The following is a 20396-nucleotide window of genomic DNA, read 5'->3' as shown; positions in this document are numbered from 1 at the left end:
CTCCTGAGCATGTGTATGTATGTGTATGTTCAGCTGAAAGGCACAGAAGTAATAACATGGATCACAAGCAGTCGGCAAAAATAGGATGTGCACATTGCACATGTGTGTAATATCACTGTCACTGCATACAACAAAGTAAAGAGTGTACTGCTACTGATTGTTGCATTGCCATGACACTAATATGGATACTACAGTAGGCTTGCTTATCACATAGTAATAAGAGAAGTGTACAACTCTGTTATGGTCCACTGTCCATGCCTACCACTAACAGCTATATCAACAGTCATATACACTGGATATCAAAGTGTACACACTCCTATTGGAATGCCAGGTGTGTGTGCTGTACGCAAATGAGACCACAGAAAGTCATGTCAAAACATTTCTCACCTCAAATGTGACTCATAACCTGTACAATTCTATTGAAAAAGATACAAATCTGTCTCATGGAAGGTGCAAAACCATTGCCAAGTGAAGATGTGATATGACGTTAGAGTACAAACTATGACAAATGGATGCTGTAATCATCTTAGCAGATATTTACACAACATATCAGTGTAAGGGTGTGCACACACATTAAACTGCCTTACTGTACTGAGTATTAATTCCCATATGTTTCCACAAGACCGGTTGTTATGTTCTGAGCAGGCTATAGGACACATCACAGGTGGAGATTGTGTTGACGTGCTTTTGTGGGGTCATGTTCCAATTGCACAAGTACCATGCATTGTAACAGGGTGTGTATACACATCATATCCACTGTAGCTATATGGAATCAGCAGTACTTTACCTGTACAACCATCCTCCACCAACAATAGAGTTATCCCCCTTGGTGGACAGCACCAAGACACAAAGCACATAATAGGTTGCTATAGTGGCTGCACAAGGGATACATAGGTGCAGACCATGACTTGGAAGCAAGTGCACCTCTACATGTGCAAGCATGTAGGTTCACAGCTGACTTCCTGTAAGGCTAACTATGACTAGAAAGCAGACATATCCAAACCACCAAGGCCAATTGCAACCATGTCTACATATATGTATGCAGTCTAAGAGCCAGTAACACAAGTCAACCTGTACTGGGGGTAAAGCACACCTCATACACACATGCCATGGATACAGGCAACCTGCATCACACAGGAAAGGCAGGAACAGTGGCACCATGTCCATAACATTAGCACAGGGAGATATGCTCATCACCCACACTCCTGCCTGCATCGTTGGCCACCATGGACATAATGCTGACTGATGGTACCAACAGCAAGTATTCATGGGCTATGGGAACATCTCAGTTTGCCTTCTATATGAACACAGGCATGAGCTCACAGTTCCATCACACACTACAGTCAAACACACACATGCCACCATCCACACACCATGCACATGGAAGATGGCTACTGTCATCCCTCTACACAGATATGAATGGTGAATAGTGGATTATGCCATTAAGTGTCCAACATTGGTGGAACTGGACAGGTCAGGGCCAGGAGTGTAATGCAAGATATCAAAGCCATGATAGCTTACAGTTTTATGGTATAGTCTGGATTATTTGCAAGTAATATCCACTATTGATGTGTACTTGGACAACCATATGAAGTCCTGTGACCTTTTTTCCTGTTTATGTCTTCATGGTACAATGTCCCGGGAACATCTGCTTATATTCACAAACCTGGAAAATAATGCAGTACTCCAGTATATCTTCATGCAGCATGCCATCCTCTTCAGTCACAAGGCCCTGGATCTGCTGAAGTTGACTGCCCTGTGGAACAAGCTCATCCACAGGGTAAAGGATGTCGGCTTGCACAACCAAAATTATTAGCAGGTGCAGCATTGATGCACTGATCTGATCTGCCATGCCCATCAGCATGCTGCTGCAGTTAGGAGGGACCAGCTAGCCACAGGTGGGGGGGGGGGGGTCATGCCATCCAGCTCCCACTGACACATTCTGAGAAGCTTCTCACCAGCCTTGGGGCACCCACCCACCAGCCAAGCCAGCAGGCTGAAGACAGCATTGTGGAGGTGGGTGCCACCCACACAATGGATGAGAAGCATGCAGGTAAGGCCCCAGGGAACATTACTAGACCACTGTTGCTTATCCATTTTCATCTGTGAAGTATCTACATGCATATGTCAGATAAGATAGTCTGTTGCTGCAGTGTAGTAATGAACAGATGTGCATAACCTCTAGTATTGTTGGTTATTATTATCAATGTGCTCAAATGCTACTCCCATCCTGTACCAATGTCACAGGTGTGGCTATGACATTACTTCTCTCTCACAACTATTTAGGTCCCTCTGGTATACAACTGGGGCAGCAGCCTGTAGCTGGTGAGTATGAAGTTGTTTTGTTCAGGTTTGCCAATACACTGGCCATGTTATGACCATGCTATTTGCCATGCCCACATTTAACACACCTACGCATAATGCATGTTGTACATGTTCAGTTATTGTTGGTGTTAACTGCACTGCATCACAGTGGTCACCATGGTGGCATATCTAAAGGGTAAGTGACAGTCCTGCAGTATACCTACAACCTGTCAGTGCAAAATGTTTGGACAGAGATGAACATAATGGTGGGACAAATGGCTTACAGTAGGGACATGTCTGAAATATTACCCTTATACAGTGGCTACAACAGTGTATACACCACTATTGCAATGACAACTGTTCCTGATATAAACAACGGCAAATCACACTATCACATTCCACACCTTTTACAAACTGTAATGTGATCCTAAAATGAACAATGAATGTGTAATATGGAATCTTATGTTAAGACAACAAATATGGGGAATACATACCTTAACAAACACTGGAAGCATATGTGTTCATGCACTCCAAATAACATATTGTGGAAGCAGCTTGTGATGTACTGACAGCATTTACTCTTTTTGAGTACATACCTTCCATCAAGTACAGGGCCTCAATGTCACACCAAGTCATGGTCTGATGTCCAAGAAGTATGTCCATGGCATTTGCCCACTCACCTGCAACAGAGGCAGCAGTGGCTTGCACACATCTTACAAACCATTAAATGGATCCCATATCTGAATAGTAGCACTCAGGAGTGGGAAAAGTAGCCTTACCTCACCATTGCACATACCATGGCAAACAGTGTAGATAGTCATGTAGGTCCGTTTAAAGTATGGGACAACATTGACGTAGAAAATAAACAGATGCCCATCCAAAACAGATGTCAAAACATGTTGCAAACTGGTTATAGAGGCTGCCGGAAAGCATGCAGCAACACTTAGGGACTTGCAGGAATGTCTAGCAAGTACTGTCTGTCCAGTACCTGTATCAACAATTGCCTGGATTCTGCATAAGTGTGGCTTATGGGTTAGGGTAATCAGACGGAAGTGTTGCCCCACATGATACACCGTCCAGGACTTTCTATAGGTAGCATAAGCATAACATCAAGTCTCCCAAAGGGACATGCTGAAATGTGGAAAAGTGTCATGAGACCAAGGCTCAAACCTATAGACAAGCAACACCTCACCCCACCTCAGGGCTACCATCCTCAAGATTTAGCTTGCTGGTGCCAGTGTACACCTTTAGGTTTGCTGTTCATTAGCTGGAACTTGGCCAGAAGACATGGTGTTTGGAATTTGGAACACTGCAAAATAACACTCGTGTGGCCCACAATTGTCAAGCATCTGCATTAAGGCTGAGGATGGGGAGGGGTGTCAGCTTGAAACACAACACTGAACTGAAGCATACATCCAAAGCTTGCTAAGAATGGCTGTATATGAACACAGTGAAGGCTATGAATTGTGCCAGACATAACCCTGACTCTACAGAAATAGTGAAGCCACTGTGTGACCTCCAAGGACTGTGCACATGAGCTGACCTTGCAATCTGGTAGAGTTGGGGGACATTTGTAGGGCAGAATGACCAAGTAATGGTAAGTGAAGATGTGCCATGCTAGTATACCCCTTTCAGGAATAGTGACTGCTGTAGTTCACTTAACAGGTCCTTTAACAAACCATTGTGTTAAGGGTGTGCACACTTATGCAAACCACATATTGTATGCATCCCATTCAGCATCTGCATGATGAACACATTTGTTTGATACTGCATTGGATTGCACAGGTCATATGTGACATATCAGGTGCATGTAATGTTAACAAATGCAGTATTGTGGCCCCATTGCATATCATAGAAGGGTGTGTACACTCCTCATATTCACATTAAGCTTTGAAGGTTGTCATTGTAACTGTATTTTATTGCACATGCATGCACTGCTGATGATGAGATCTGCAAACAAAAGGACAAGCATTAATTACTGACATCAGTCCTCATATCATTCCAGGTATTTTTCAGACAAACACATAGGGACTGTGAGCAGCAGAGAAAACATGACTGCCACACATATACACATTCAGCAATGGTGTATACACTTGTGAGGTATGGTGCACAGTACATGCCAGTGTGCTGTACAGGTGCACAGCAATACTGTGTGCATGGGTGCAGTGTGTTCCAGGGGATGGGGCATCACCTAATAACACAACTCATGCATCACAGAGATTTATAATGTTGGTAACAAGGAATGAGTGTGGCTACAGTGCATGCTGTTGAGTGCCATATGTCATGCATGTTGACTGTTGGGTAATGAGTGGTCTGTGTAATACATTTGTGCCATCTCACCTGTAAGTGAGTGTGTGTGTGTGTGTGTGTGTGTGTGTGTGTGTGTGTGTGTGTGTGTGTGTGTGTGTGTTTATAGAAGTAAACCATAACATACAGGTCTTAATTTACATTTCTTGTCTGCCCCTCACAGGTGGCGAGATGTATCAGGGTCCCTCCTGCAGGCAAACGTATGTTAGTGTCCATACAGTCTTTGACAATGATGATAGGCATAGTAAGGCACAGGTAGGGTTGTTAGGGGCTGAATCTGTGCCATTGGTTGACATCCCACTGTTATCCACCCCATCCCCGCACACAGTCACAATGCCCATACATACCCCATCACCAGTGGCCATAGATGAGGGACAGTTGGCGGGTGGTGGCATGGGACAGGAACGTATGTTGACTATGGCAAGTGTGTCTGTACACAGCAGCCATAGCCAGATGACCAGCAAGTTACCACACAGGCAGATGTACAGGGGTGCTCTTAGGAGGGCTGCTGGCCATCATGCCCCTGGCAGAAGTGCCACAGCAGGTGTCATCAGATGCATATTTATGGCCATCATGGAGGCACAGGCACATATGGAACATTACACCAGAGATAGTCTGAGGCTCCAGAGGGCTACTCTTTCTGCTGTATATGACAACATCCGTGATCTTGCAGGTGCCCACCGTTATTTTGCAGAGGATAGACGGTTGGGTGAGATGGTGGGAATCCTTGACCATATGTTTTTTGTGGTAGAGCATATGGTGGGAGTAGAGCAATGGCCATGAGGACGTAGGTCAACAACACCAACAGGTGGAGGTCTACGTAGACGTGCAACAACTCACAGCTGCTCCCCTAGTGGCAGTACCAGCACCAGCACTGCAGGGGGGGTGCTGTCCACACCACAACGCAGCAGGCCATGTGCATGTGGTCCTGGCCAGTCCCAAGAGGATGCGGATCCAGTGGACTAGTGCCATCATTAGGGGAGAATACCATATCTGGACCTCTGCTTGGTAGTGCCCATGGAACCCCTGGCCGTCACAGTTCACATGTCCATGGCCAGACATGGTGAACTGTACACCCTGCCATGTACAGTCTGCAGCTGTCCAACAAACTCCTGTATAGGGCAGTCCCATGGCAGAAATGTGTGCATACATATACAAACACACACATCACCAATGCAGCTAGGGCACCTTCATACCTACACACACACACCACATCTGCACAGCCCATTTAATAAAGAATCCCCTAACCTGCACACATGATGTCAACCAAATGGCTCATCCCAGTTCTCTGGCAAACCCACAACACACCCTGTGCATATGATGATACCTGTGCCACATCCCTGTCATCCATACCATCGATGCGGGGACATGCTAATATGGTTCTGATGCACAAGGTGAATGTACTAAGGTTTAGCAATGTAATGCTGTTTAACATGTTTTCAGCTGGAATGATTAATGCTTACACATCAGGATGCGTAGCTGTCCAGCCATGATGCATTATAGCAGTTATTAACATTGATGGTCTCCATAATGTATTCTGTTTGTGTTCTAGCTGTCTATGTGTCAGCAGGATGTTGGTCTGCTGTCATTTCCTACAAGGGGTGTGGCACTGTGGTGACACATTGACTGCGTCATATCCCGGGTACAGCTGAACACAAGTAACAGGTCTGTATAACAGTTACTGTATGTGCCACATGGCTGACAGGTCTGAGGGGGTGTATATAGGTGAGTGCATGGTGGCTGATGTAAGGAGCTCTTCTACAGTGGACAATGGTAAGTGTACTGGGTGGCACACACCAAATGTTTGTGAATAACACACACACACAGACTTTGGTGTTGATGCAATACACAGAGAATACTGTTCACATGGATGTACTTTATTTTTCAGTAAACTCATTTTGGCCTATGTAATTCCACCAAGACCAAATTGCCAAAACATCAAATCAGTAAATAATCAGTCCACCAGTTTAATGTCATTGACAATGGTTCTGCCAGGGTATATGTCCTCTTTCCCAATGTAGTGCACTCCTGGAGTTGGAAAACATAGATGTGCTGGTGTGGGTGGCACAGCCCCCCCATTTTGGAGGGTGCAGGGTGGTGTAGAATCACACATAGTTTGATTACCAACTACTTAACCTGTTAACATAAACTGTACAGTATAACAGCACACTAAGCAGGGGGATACGCACAACAATAACCCCAATATGGGTGGCTGTGCTCACAACAACCACACCCATGTATATATACCAACTCCAGTATTGCTGTACAGCTGTACAGAGGGGAAGAGGGCATTTAAACATCCAGTACTAGTTTTGACGGAATGTATTTCCACAAGATGATTGCTTTAACATGTTACCTTTTACCAGTTAGTTCTTGGACAAATGATCTCCTGGGATATAGTTTCTACAAACTGAAGTAGATCCCTTTATATACAATCACACACACTTACTTGAAAACACTGAGAGTATAACCCATACCTAGGTACATATTGCTACTAATGTGTTTGGCCTTAATTGCACACACCACAGAGCTTTTAGGGTGAGGCATGTCTCAAGTTTCCTGTTAACTGAAGAACATCACCATGCCCTGTACAGTATGGTAATGGGGGATATACTGGCTGTTAATGAACAATACGTAGTATGACATACTGTCATGTACACATTGGCACACACACAGTCATAGACACATTTGACAGACCTGGGTTTAGTCCATTCTGTTACAGAGTTTTTGCACACAGCACATGCATCATTGGGCTGGATAGTGTAATCAGTTACCTGTATGGTTGATGGTGTCATCGGTCCTCATACAGTGGACCTTGGGACATGTACTGGGGGTACCATGATGTAAAGACAGTATACCCAGCACCCACAGCCCATATTGGATACTGTACTCACTGAAACCCATGGTAATGCTCTGACATACCCACAATCACGCATTGACCAGGACTGCACTACAAACCTTTGTCTATCTAATCAGTGCAACTACAGGGATATGTATTTATTGCACATGCCACAGGGACAGTAGGGAGAGAGTTTGTCAAGGCTCTCCTAATTTCAGCAGCATCACCATCCCTTATAATGTATGTCAAGGTTTATTGTATTTGGAGAATGTGGCCTCAGAATGCTGTATCCTACAAATATGCACACTCACACACAATTGTACATACATACACACACTTGACAGGACTCAGAGGATAACCCACACCTATCTACCCATTTGTAGAACAGTGTTATGCTGGTACTGCAAGCTCCAGGTAGCCCATAGTGTGAAGAGTGTAACAAGGTACATTTAATGTCACTTACAGCAGCAACCATTTCTAAGTATAGCAATGGAGGGTGTAGTGGGTGAGAAGGCCCTCAGAGTATTTTCAACTACAAGTTTACAAACACACAGACACTGTTATACTCAATAATGCACACACACATTTGTCAGTACTGAGGTCCATAGGTGCAGGTGTTCCTATGTGTGTACCAGGCTAATGTCCATGGAAAGATGTGAGTACACTGGACCATACCACCTGACATTTGTCAGCAGGCATCTATCAACCAATGCCACTTGAGTGATCCCAAGGGTGACAGTTATATTCAACATCCAATCATCTAGTTTTCTCTTGCAGAGGGCCATTGAGGTGCTCCAAATGACATGTATTTGACATATATTACATAACATGGCCAGTGTCTGGGTTAGAGACCTGTACCCAAGTATGTTCTGTTGACTGTGGTATTCTCATTGAACTATCCATGGCATGTGGTGCATACAGGGTGGGGTTTCCTAGCTGTGGCCTTCATAACACAGCTGGGCAGACATGTCGGTGTCAGTCAATCAGAGATTGCCTGTATGCAAAAATAAAAGAAACGATTGCTTGGGTATTTTGTTAACAGATGAAAGAATCTGTAAGGTGATAGAATCAGAACCTAGATTTTGTTTCAAGAATTGTAAAAATTTGAAACAACGACTCTGTTACAAACATGATAGGCATCATGTAAACACTATGTCACAATATACTGGTACTTTTTGTTGTAGGACATGCAAAGCATTCCCTAACATTTGGACAGCCCAAACGGTTATACATCCAATGATGAAGAAATGTATAGCCTTTTCATTTTATGCAGATTGTTGTACAAGAAATATAGTGTATATGGCTAGATGCTTAGTTTGTAAATGTTTCTATATTCAAACACGCTGATCTAGAACACTAGGACTCCGCAAAGACGTTAGCCAAATTAATCCAGTATAAATAGTATTTTATTATAAAATCACAGATTTAGCACTTTCATCAACTCTGAATGTTGACTTCATCAGATTACTTAAAACCTTCTAATAATCCATTTTATACTGTTAGATTTTGGCACCAAGAAGTCTGAACCAATCTCCAGTCAGTAATACATTTAAAGACATAGCTTGTGCTAATTTTACTAAAATTCATATTCAATACTTAAATAATTCAAACTGCATAATTTTAAAATAATAAATTAATATAATAATTAAATATACTTCACAATATCAACAATCCAATAATACAAAAGAAGTAATATGTATAAAAAGAACATATAAGAAAATTCTATTGTATCTAATATGCTCATATTCATAATTTAGCAAGTAATATAGGTTTAATGGGTATACTGTCATTCAAGCCAGGAAAGTTTGTGGCATCTAGGAGTAACTGCCACTTAACTTCTTTTTCTCATAGTATTGCTTTTATGTTACCTCCCCTGGGGTTAATATACACCTGTTCCAAAATGGCAAACTTAAAATTGTGACTTTCTCCTTTGTTAGCGATATGTCTATACAGAGCATTGTTGAGATCCTTTCTTTTTATACAATATAAATGATCATATATTCTGTTCTTAAACAACCTTTTGGTTTTCCCTATATAATATCCAGGACATATCATACATTTCGCTAGGTAAATAATATATTTGGTGTTGCAGTTACCTGGTTTGAAATAGATAGTAATTCTATTCACATTGTCCAAAATCATACTTTCAATTTCTAATATGTAACTACAATAACGGCAGTTCCCACACTTACATGTGTGTCCTACCTTATTCAATTTTCTCATACTATCATAATTCATCTTCAAGTTACTTTTGATATTCCTGTCCATTTTGTATACAAATATTGGTGTATCTTCAATCAAATGACAAATGTCCTCATCAGCCTTTAAAATATTCCAATTGTCCATTAATAGACGCTTAACCTTTACAACACAAGGACCATATTTCACTACACATGCTCTGCTATAATTACACTGTTAGAATTTGAATTAGTCACCGTCTGTACAATGTCACCCACATGACGTCCTGCTCTCAGTGAAGAAAAAGGGCCAACACCAACATGAAGTGCTTAGTTATAGGAGTGTGTTTCTATACAATTGGTTATAGGAATGATACCACAGCTGTTCCACATGCAGTTAGCAAGTGGGGGACTCCAATTTGTGCACAGGCCATCAGCTGATCATGAGCATTACCTACAAAAGTCAAGCTGCTGCCTATGCAAAACAGATATATTTTTCCATATCTACTAGAGAGGGAGTGAGAGAGAGAGAGAGACAGAGAGAAAGTAAGAAAAGAAGAGAGAAAGAGCCAAGCATGCTTGTGTATGATCTGTGGGTGGAGAGTGGTATCTGGGTATTATAACGGTTGCCTATAATGTTTACTAATCTATACTGTCACATAGTAATTGTACATGACAGCAGACATTTATGGCTGTGGATTGTCTACAACAACCTCTACAGTGTTTGAAAACTGCTGGCCTTGTAATGTGGACATTGGGACATATAGGTCCTCATAATAATGTAGCAAAACCCACACTGTAACAGATCCTGTCATTACACAATCACCCCAATACCCACACAGGATACTGATTACATGCACGCTAACACACACTTACCAGTACTGAGTTTCAGACCCCTACCTGGTTATGTTTTGCTATTACAGTGTTACACAGCTATCACATGCGCCACATGGAGAGTTGTCCGAAGGTATCTTTGAAGGTGAGTGACACCAGCAGCAGTGCTAAAGGAGGGATAAGGGAAGTGTAGTAAGTGTGAATGTCCACAAAATCAGGTGTCAACAAAGACAAACACACTCTCTCACACAAACACACACATTATCACAGTAGTCAGGATAAGGATTAGAACTCCTATCTAATTAGTTTGCTACACTACAGCATTATGCAGTTATCGCAAGTGCCACAGAGCTTATAGGGCTGAAACATGGCCAAAGGGTTATTTCAAGGTGACTGACATCAGCAGGCATGCTAAGGTAGGGCAATGGGAGGTGTAGTGAGTGTGAATGGCCTCAAAATCTTTCATCTCCACACACACACACACACACACACACACACACACACACACACACACACACACACACACACACACACACACACACACTTGCCAGTACTGAGATCCATAATTTCATTGTTTCACAGGTGCATAGTAGGTGAATGGGTCTGAAGGCTCTACAAAGCTAGGCCAAGAGAATACCTTGACATCAGGCCACATGACAATAGTCCCCAGTGTGGCTCAGGGGTGTAGTCCCTGGAGTGGTACCAGGGGTGGGTATTATATTCACCATCCACTCATCTGGGTTACTATTGTGGGTGGCCAGTGATGTGCACTAGTTCCCATGTATGTGATCTATATTCCATAACATGGACAGTGCCTGGGTTGTGCACATGTCCCACATGCATGTTCTTTGACATGTGGAAGTGTACTTGAGGTCTATTGGGCATGTTGTTTGGACAGATTGTTATCTTCTTATGTAGCATTCCTGACATCATTTGTGAGACCTGGCTATGTAACTGAGGTCATGCTTGCACCTACGTTGACAGAATGATAGGGGTATTGAGTGGAGTTAGTGGTGTCTGTCCATACAGGGCATGTGTATAAGGCATGGTATTCCCTTTTTCGGGTATGTTTGCAGACTCTACGGTTGTTGCAGGTGTCCAGTGGGGAACATAGGAAAAGGGACACTGTACACATTTATTTGGCGACTGAGGGGATGGAACAGTGTGCCACATCCTTTTACTTGCTAGATAACACACACTCAGTCAGGAGATGTAACATGTCAACGTACTTTCTGATGTCAGTGGCACTGTTGTGGTCAATAGGCATGTAGTCCACTGCAATCACACTGTGCTTACTATCTGTGAGGCAATATGCAGGGAACTACCAATACAGTGGTTGTTGCCTAGCCAAGTGTGTTTGTGTATGATACGTGGGTGGAGAGTATTCTCTGAGTAATAGAAGGGTTGCCTATATTGTTCACCAATCCATAACTGTCACATGTAGGGCTGTGGATTGTCTACACCAGCCTCCCAGTGTTTGACATCTGCTGGCCTTGTAATGTGGACATTGTGACATAAACTAGGTCCTCAACATAATAATTTAGCAACTCCCCCACCCACAATAGATCCTATTATTACACAATCACAGCAGCCTCCACTCAGGATACAGATGACACACACACACACACACACACACACACACACACACACACACACACACACACACACACACACACACACACACTTGCCAGTACTGAGATTCAACCCCCTATCTAGCTATGCATTATTACTACAGTGTACCACATTTATCTCACACACCATAAAACTTAAAGGATGAATGTTGTCCCAAGGTACTTCTAAGGTGAGGAATATCACCGGCCCTTGTAAATACTGGCATTGGGTGATGTAGTGGGTGAGAGAGCCCAGAAATAATTTTACCCTACACAGATATTTACATTTGCCAGGGATGAGGTTCAAACCTCTCTCTAACAATCTTTTCAGACCATTATGTTACACATTTACTGCATGCACCACTGACCTTACATGGTTTAGGGTTGGCAGTAGGTACTTCTAAGGTGGATGATATCGGCAGGAGTGCTAAAGTCAGGCACTGAGATGTGTACTGGCTGTAAATGGGGCCAAATCTTTGAGGACTGCTAAAGTCACTTTTCAAGGATGAGGGTCAAACCCATACCTATGTAGTTACTGCTACTAAATTGTTCTGCATTTTTGGCATGTGCCATGAAGCTTACATGTTATAGAGCTGTGCCAAGGTATCTTTGAAGGTGAGTAACATCAGCAGCAGGGCTAAAGGAGGGGTAAGGAGAGAGTTGTAAGTGTGAATGTCCATAAAATCAGGTATCATCAAAGACACACACACTCTCTCTCACACAGTTTCACAGTTGCCATGCCTGGGATTAGAACTCCTACCTAACTAGTATGCAATACTACACTATTATGCAGTTATCACAAGAGCCACAGAGTTTGCATGCTGTAAAGCTGTCCAAAGGTATCCTTGAACGTGACTAACATCAGAAGCAGTGCTAAAGGAGGGGTAAGGGGAGAGTAGTAAGTGGGAATGTCCATTAAATCAAGTATCATCAAAGATGTGCATACTCTCACACACACACACACACACACACACACACACACACACACACACACACACACACACACACACACACAGTTTCTATCTCTGGGATTATGGCTCCTACTTAACTAGTATGCTACACTATAGTATTACACAATTATGCCAAAAGCCAGGGAGCTTACATGGTGGAGAGCTGTCCAAAGATATCATTGAAGGTGACTAACATCAGCAGCAGTGCTAAAGGGAAAGTAGTAAGTGTGAATGTCCACAAAGGCAGGTATCATCAAAGAAACACACACTCTCTCATGTAGTTTCATAGTTGCCATGTCTGGGATTAGAACTCCTACATAACTAGTATGCTACACTATAACATTACGCAGTTATCACAAGAGCCACGGAGCTTATATGCTAGAAAGTTGTCCAAAGGTATCCTTGAAGGTGACTAACATCAGCAGCAGTGCTAAAGGAGGAATAAGGGGAGACTAGTAAGTGTGAATCATCAAAGACACACACACTCTCTCACACAAACACACAGTTTCACAGTTGCCATGTCTGGGATTAGAACTCCTACCCACAAAGTATGCTATACTACAGCATTACTCAGTTATCACAAGTGCCATGGAGCTTATAGGACTGGCATTTGGCCGAAGGGCTATTTCAAGGAGACTGACATCAGCAGGCATGCTAAAGTAGGGCAATGGGAGGTGTAGTGAGTGTGAATGGCCTCAAAATCATTAATTTCCACACACACAGAGACACACCCACACATACACAGTTTCATAGTTGCTATGTCTGGGAGTAGAACTCCTACCTAACTAGTTTTCTACACTACGGTATTACACATGTATCGCAAGTGCCACGTAGCTTATAGGGCTGAGATTTGGCCACAGGGTTATTTCAAGGTGACTGACATCAGCAGGAGTGCTAACACGATCAATGGGAAGTGCAGTGTGTGTGAAGGGGCCATAAATCATTCCTCTGGAAATATGCACACACACTCAGTCACACACAACTTTACATTTGACAGGACTGGGTATATAAATGCTAGATGAATACTGATTTGTACTATCGTGTTACATAGTTATCACAAGCACCCAGGGGTGGCTCATGCTATAGGACTGCAAAACTGCTGTCCACCCACCTGTAAAAATAATAAAATAATAGCGTCCTCCCACTGTAGAAATAAAAAATAAATTCATGAGTCCAGGAACTCCACACATGAGTGCTTAGTTCTTGACTGCTGTGTTAGGCAGTCTGGAACTCCACACATGCATGCATGCAGTTCCTCAACTCCAGACTGCACTGTTAGGCAGTCCAGATAGGGAAGAAAGGGAACTCTGCCCTGCCAGCCCAGGCGTCTGTGCAGTGATGACTGCATAGACTGGATTAACACTGGACTGAATCGCCTGCAGGCTCCAGCCTATTCACATCTCATGGGGAAACCCAGAACAGCATGTGCAGGCTGTTATGGAGGACAGACAGGTGATCGGGCTACTACGGAGGACTTGGCTTGCAGAGGACTGCTACAGAGGATTGGATCTGTAAGTTGTGTGTCTGTCTGTCTGTGTGTCTGTCTGTAAAGTGCTCCAGTTGCTACATGGTGGTGGGTAGAGAATAAGGCTTGAACCCTGTTCTTTGGGACCAACTGGCAAGAGCCTGAATTCCCTACCCACCATCATTTGTAAAACATTTGCAGATTTCTGCCTCATATTTGTTCTGTTCCTCATAAAATCTGTGGTTTCTGTATTTTTGTTACTTAACACAGCCAGTAGTGCAGTGATGCAGTGGTAGCATTGTTGCCAGACAGCTACAGTTTGTCAGGTTTGATTCTTGGCTGGGGTGCCTTTTGTGTGGAGTCTGCATGTCCTCCCTGTGTTTGTGGGTTTGCTCTGTTGTCCTCAATGGATATTTGTCCCTATTTTTTGGACTGTATTCCACCATTATTGGCTTTATCCAGGTTTTTTTGTGCCAAGGGTGAGAGCTATGGTGATAACTGAACTCAATTAATATGTTTGGGGGCTGTGTTCCCCCATCATTAGCTTTGTTCAGGTGTTTTGTGCTAAGATGTTGACAGCCATTTGTTGCAGTCTTCCTTTCTTTCATAAAACAGATTATTTGGCATAGTGGTATGTTGTTCTGACTATTTTGCACAGGGTCCTGGGTTCAATACTTGGCAGTGGAATGTATGGTGGTAACACATCATTTTATTCTAACAACTTTCCAACATTATACAAGCAATGTTAAAAATGTGTCCCTGTTTTTTGGTCTTTTGCCCCCCCCCCCCAATAAATTTTGGACTTTTCCAAATTTCTTGTGCTGCAAAGTTTGCAGATGCAACTGAGTGTCAAGTAGATTTTAAAAGAAGCTGAGAGCTGCAGGGGAACAAAAGTTTAGTGCTGCTTATGCCAAGTCTGCTTGAGTTTTTAATCACACAATAGGTAGTGTACTTGCTTTTGATGCAGAAAGCTGGGTTCTACTCCCACAGTAGGTAGATGCATTGCTGATACTGTACTGTATTGTAAAGGGGGTGGATGCTGCAGTCTTTTTTGGTGAAGATACCTAGTAACTATGAACCTGTTATCAGTTTGCCATCCATTCCCTATTGCAATATTACTAGCTTATCATTTTTTTAATCCAACTTATGCAATTTATTCCTCAAGGGCAACAGGCACTTGATTTGTAGATGAAACAATGAAATATAAAGTTGTTTGCTAGCAGTAACCTCTTCATTAATTACATATTTCTTTAATGTGGAATTATTTAGATGACTTTTACTTCAGAGATTGTGCATATTTACTGATACTGGTGCACTGTAGAAATTTGAGTAGACTTTTATGATAGAAATGTTCTGAATTGGGCAGTTTTGTCGTTATTGGTGCATGCATTTTGTTTCATTGTTTACTGGAAAAATGTTCAAAACAAATTTAAAACACCCTCTAACAACTGTACTATATTGTACAAGGAATATAATTTAATACAATCAGGAAGGTGTATCAAAGACCACATGTATGTTTCGTGTGCAAGGGGCCTATGATTTGAAAACAGCCCAAAGTTAATCTATATCTGCCACTGGCAAAATTTATTTTCTTTGAATGTGGGTTTCAATGCTGTTTCAATGAATGTGAGTTTCAAGGGCAGAGACGTTTTAATGCTGCCTGTTTTCATTGTGAGATTGCATTGCTTTATTTAGCAGATGTCTTAGTGTTTGTGCTGTAAAATGCAAAATAAAACTTTCAAATGTAGTCCACACCATCTTAGAAGTAAAGCAGTATGCACAATAGTGTTTATGGTAAATGGGGTGAAATAGCCAAGTAAGGGTTCATTGGAATGGCTGCAGGGGGGAGGCTCCATTAGACCATGATTTTGTGAGGGGGAAGGGTGGCAAACTCAGACAGCCCTGACTGAACTATACCTCTCAACTGTCCAGATATTCACAGAATGAATAGATTTTTGCTTCTTATTTCTGGTTTGTTCCTCATAAAATGTGTGGTTTTCTGGCAAATAATTTAGTAATTAAGTCACTAAATGACAGAGTTTCAGACTTCACAACCTTCAGAAAAATGTATGCTAAAGCAAGACCTGTTATTCTATCAGTTGTCTCAGTTTATACAACAATTTATAATACTGTTTATATGTTCCCCTTGTCCAGATTTCCTGCATTAGGTAAGAAGTTGAGAGGTACGTGCAAATAAATTGCTTTATAGAATTAGGCATATCCAAACATCTCAACTGTCCCCTATTTTGGCTCAAAATGTTACTCTTCCCCTAATAATCCCGTGCAAAATGGCAATTTTGGAAGAAAACGTAGAGGGCTTACAATTAAGAAATAACTGTAATAATCAGTTATATATTACTTTTATTTCAGAAATGCATATAGATTATTTTATTTTGTCAGCTGCTCAAGTTAGCAGTACTAATATTAAAAAAGTGTTACTTCTATGACAAGTTCCCAGCTGTATTGTGTGGCTATTTTATATTTTTGCATCCCATTTTTGGTCCATTTTTCATAAAATTGTGTTTTTTTTTTTGGCAACTTAGTGGCAAATCATTAAAGACTGAAGTTAGAAAATAATGACAAACATTTAAGTTTCAGATTTTGTACCTTTCAGAAAATTCATACTAATGCAAGACCTACTATTCTATTATCTTTCTAAGTTTATAAGAGCAATATTTAAAAAATGTCCTTATTTTTGGGCCTTTGTCCCACTTCTATGTATGGCTCTGTCCATATTTCTTGTTCTGAGGTTGAGAGGTATGACAAATGTGTCAGGGCCATCACAGTCAGCTGGAGACCTTTCAAATTGTGACATACTTATTGCACTCCACTCCCCCATGTAGTGACTCTGGATGTGTCCAAGCAAGGCAAGGAGCATTTATGCAGTGTAAATGTGCAGAGTATCCCCCCATCCAAGGTAGACACAAGTGCTACTTTTATTCTGTCCTTGGTTTTGCAGAATGTTCTGGTTTCTGTCATATTTTTATACTGTCGATTTATGCTTATTATTACTCAGAAAGTGCCTGTTGCTCTGTGTTTAAGTAGCATTGCATTAATGACTGTCAGGTACACTTGACTGAGATTGTAAGATGCAAGTAAGCTTTAATAAGCATACTGTTCAGGAATCGCCAACATTGAAAGCCTTTCAAACCAAACAGAATGCCAATCTATCATGTGTGGTCCATTACCTGTACAGTAATCCTTTAAGCAATGTATCTTGAGCTTGTTTCTTGCTTGCTTTTCATATTTATGTTGATCATGTTTTCCCCATGAAACAAATAGATAGTTGTCAGGCAGCAGGTCTGTTTTGGATAAGAAACATTTTTACAAGTGAGGGTATGACAGAGATTGCTACTTTCAGCATGTTACTTGGTACTTTAATAAAGCTGAATATAAATTTTAATTAGAACTGGAGTACAAGGAGAAGTGGTTTGAGTTTAGTGCTGCTTGTTTTTCTTATACATGATTTTGACTGGCATTCCATTAATGTATTTAAAAAGTAATTTATTTTTTCATGCCACACAACCTTTTTGTTTCCATCTAGATATTAAGTAAGCTGTCATACAGCCAATGCATTGGAATATTTTTTTTTCTTCTACACTTCATTTTGTCTTGATTGGACTTTTGTAATGATGGTTTGGCACCCAGGGCAGCGTATTTAAAGTTACAGTTTTTGTGGTTTTGAGCATAGCGCCTCCCTTTTCTAGTTGGCAACACCCCTTCTCATTGACCCCACCCAATCACCTGTCTCTTGTAGCCCCCCCTTTGATTTGAAGTCACCAGCTGCTACTGCAAGCACCACAGACATTATAGGGTTGAGGGCTACCAAAAGGAATGTCTACAGTGATTGACATCAGCACATCATGTGATATCGGCAAATTGGATGTGTGGTGGGTGGAACAGGCCTTATAATGGAAATCTCTCCATCAGGGTCTGTCTCTCTCTTCCCCACATCTCTTTGTGTGTATATTTGACATAGTATAATGTGTTGGCCTTGGATATGTGTGAGTATTCCTATCTAATGTGTGTGCAAAGCATGAATGGTGTACAATGTGGTGTGTGTGCACAGACATCTGCGACTGACAGATATGTATAGTCCACTGTGTTGTCAGACATGGGCTTCATTTCTCAAAGTGTAGGACCATGCCCAGTAAGACCTTCTGTATTGAGTGTGGGAATCCATTCCAGGTAGGGTTGTACTCCAGTCCAGGGTTTGGTGTTCTACACCTACAGCTAGCAACCTGTTTCTGCAGGATATCTGTAGATAGGTTGACAATATGGAGTCACAATTAGCAACAGATAGTAGGATACTGTAACTATTGTTGTATGTGATACTTGTGTTACATGGTTGGTGTTAGCAGGGATATTCAGACATATGTACTGTTTTAGACTGTGATGTATTATGTCATCAACTACTGACAGATATACGTATTTGCTCACAGTTATTTAATGGGAAATACAAGATGAATGAAGCTGTGTCCAGTATTGCGGTCTGCAGCTTACGTATTCTTGCACACTCATGCCATTCTGGAGGGGTAGCTGCAGACACTTGCTGATGGGTCTGTGTAAATGGTCCAGCACCTTGCTACTGTGGTGGCTGCATATCCCCATCTTGTACATATAGTGATGTAACAGAATGGCTATATCCTGCTGTGGCCATACCTCTCAGCTGTACAGATGCACCCAGGTTACCAATAGGCAGGGATCATATAACTGGTCAGTTCCCCTTCAAATTGTGGTTTACAAGCAGGTTTGTAGCCACCCATTACTGGGTTTGCAGGCGGGGTAGTATGGGCACACATCAGAGTTTCAGACTTCACACACTCCATGACTTCCATGCTTCTACACTCCCCCTTTGTTATTCTATCCTCTTCCTAACATTATGCGAGCAATATCTGAGAAGTATCCCTATAGTTGGCCCTTCATTCCAGCAGTATTTAAGGGTTGGTCTACAGTTCATGCAATAGGACATGGTGGGCATGCTACTAGGATTTGTCAACATGGGCTTGCATTTGTGTTCTGTTGACTGTGTTATGTTGTTAGTTGGGACCCCATGAGATACCATACACTGGCACTATGGGTGATGCACAGGATTTTAACAGAGGACTGAAGGCCATTTGGTAGTTATGTAGGCCATCTGTAGCAGGGCAGTGCATTCTGTCACTCCTATATTCCCAGGCTGTGAGCCAGTGGATTCCCCTGGGGTGACAGAGTACGTGTACAAGGTGTTAATGGCAATAGTTTCTGTCCAAATTAATCCATTGGTCTGGATGCTGGCAGGGTGCTGCTTACAGCTAGGGACACACCTGCATGGGACACCTCTTCAGCATGCTGTATTCTGTGGGTATTCCCATACAGAAGTGGGGTTCATACTGTACTCGTTCCCAACAGCAAGTATATGACCTGTGATAAACCTGTGGCTGATGGTAGGGTGAGCTGAGTGCATGTGTGATATGGAAGCTACTTGCAGCTGACTCACAGATATACATGGGACATTCCCCTTATGCTGCTTTGTGCGGGGACATAGGCAGTCTCTCACTACTTCATAACTGTGCCTTTTGTGGTCTGCCAGTGTCTGACCAGACTACACCAGCATTCCATGCTACACAGACAACTAATGTTCTGCTAACCTGTATGTACAATTCCAAAGTTGTGTGCAGTTGACAGTTACATTTTATGTACTCTGTCTAGGGTACTTCCACCTGTGTACTGTGTGTATGTCTGGCATGTCCATTTTTTAGACGGTGACAGATATTGACATCTGGACAGTAAGTATGGACAAATGCTGACATGGGTATTGCTGAGAAGCATTGTGGTTGGCACGGCAGTTGTCAGAACATGGCCCTGTCATCCAAAATCTTACCTATAGGTCACTAAGACACAACCCTCCATGCCTACAAGCTGACCACT

The sequence above is a fragment of the Protopterus annectens genome, chromosome 10.part0, assembly GCF_019279795.1.
Source record: "Protopterus annectens isolate FY-2018-M chromosome 10.part0, PAN1.0, whole genome shotgun sequence".
Lineage (NCBI taxonomy): Eukaryota > Metazoa > Chordata > Ceratodontiformes > Protopteridae > Protopterus > Protopterus annectens.
This window is presented reverse-complemented; position numbering follows the sequence as displayed.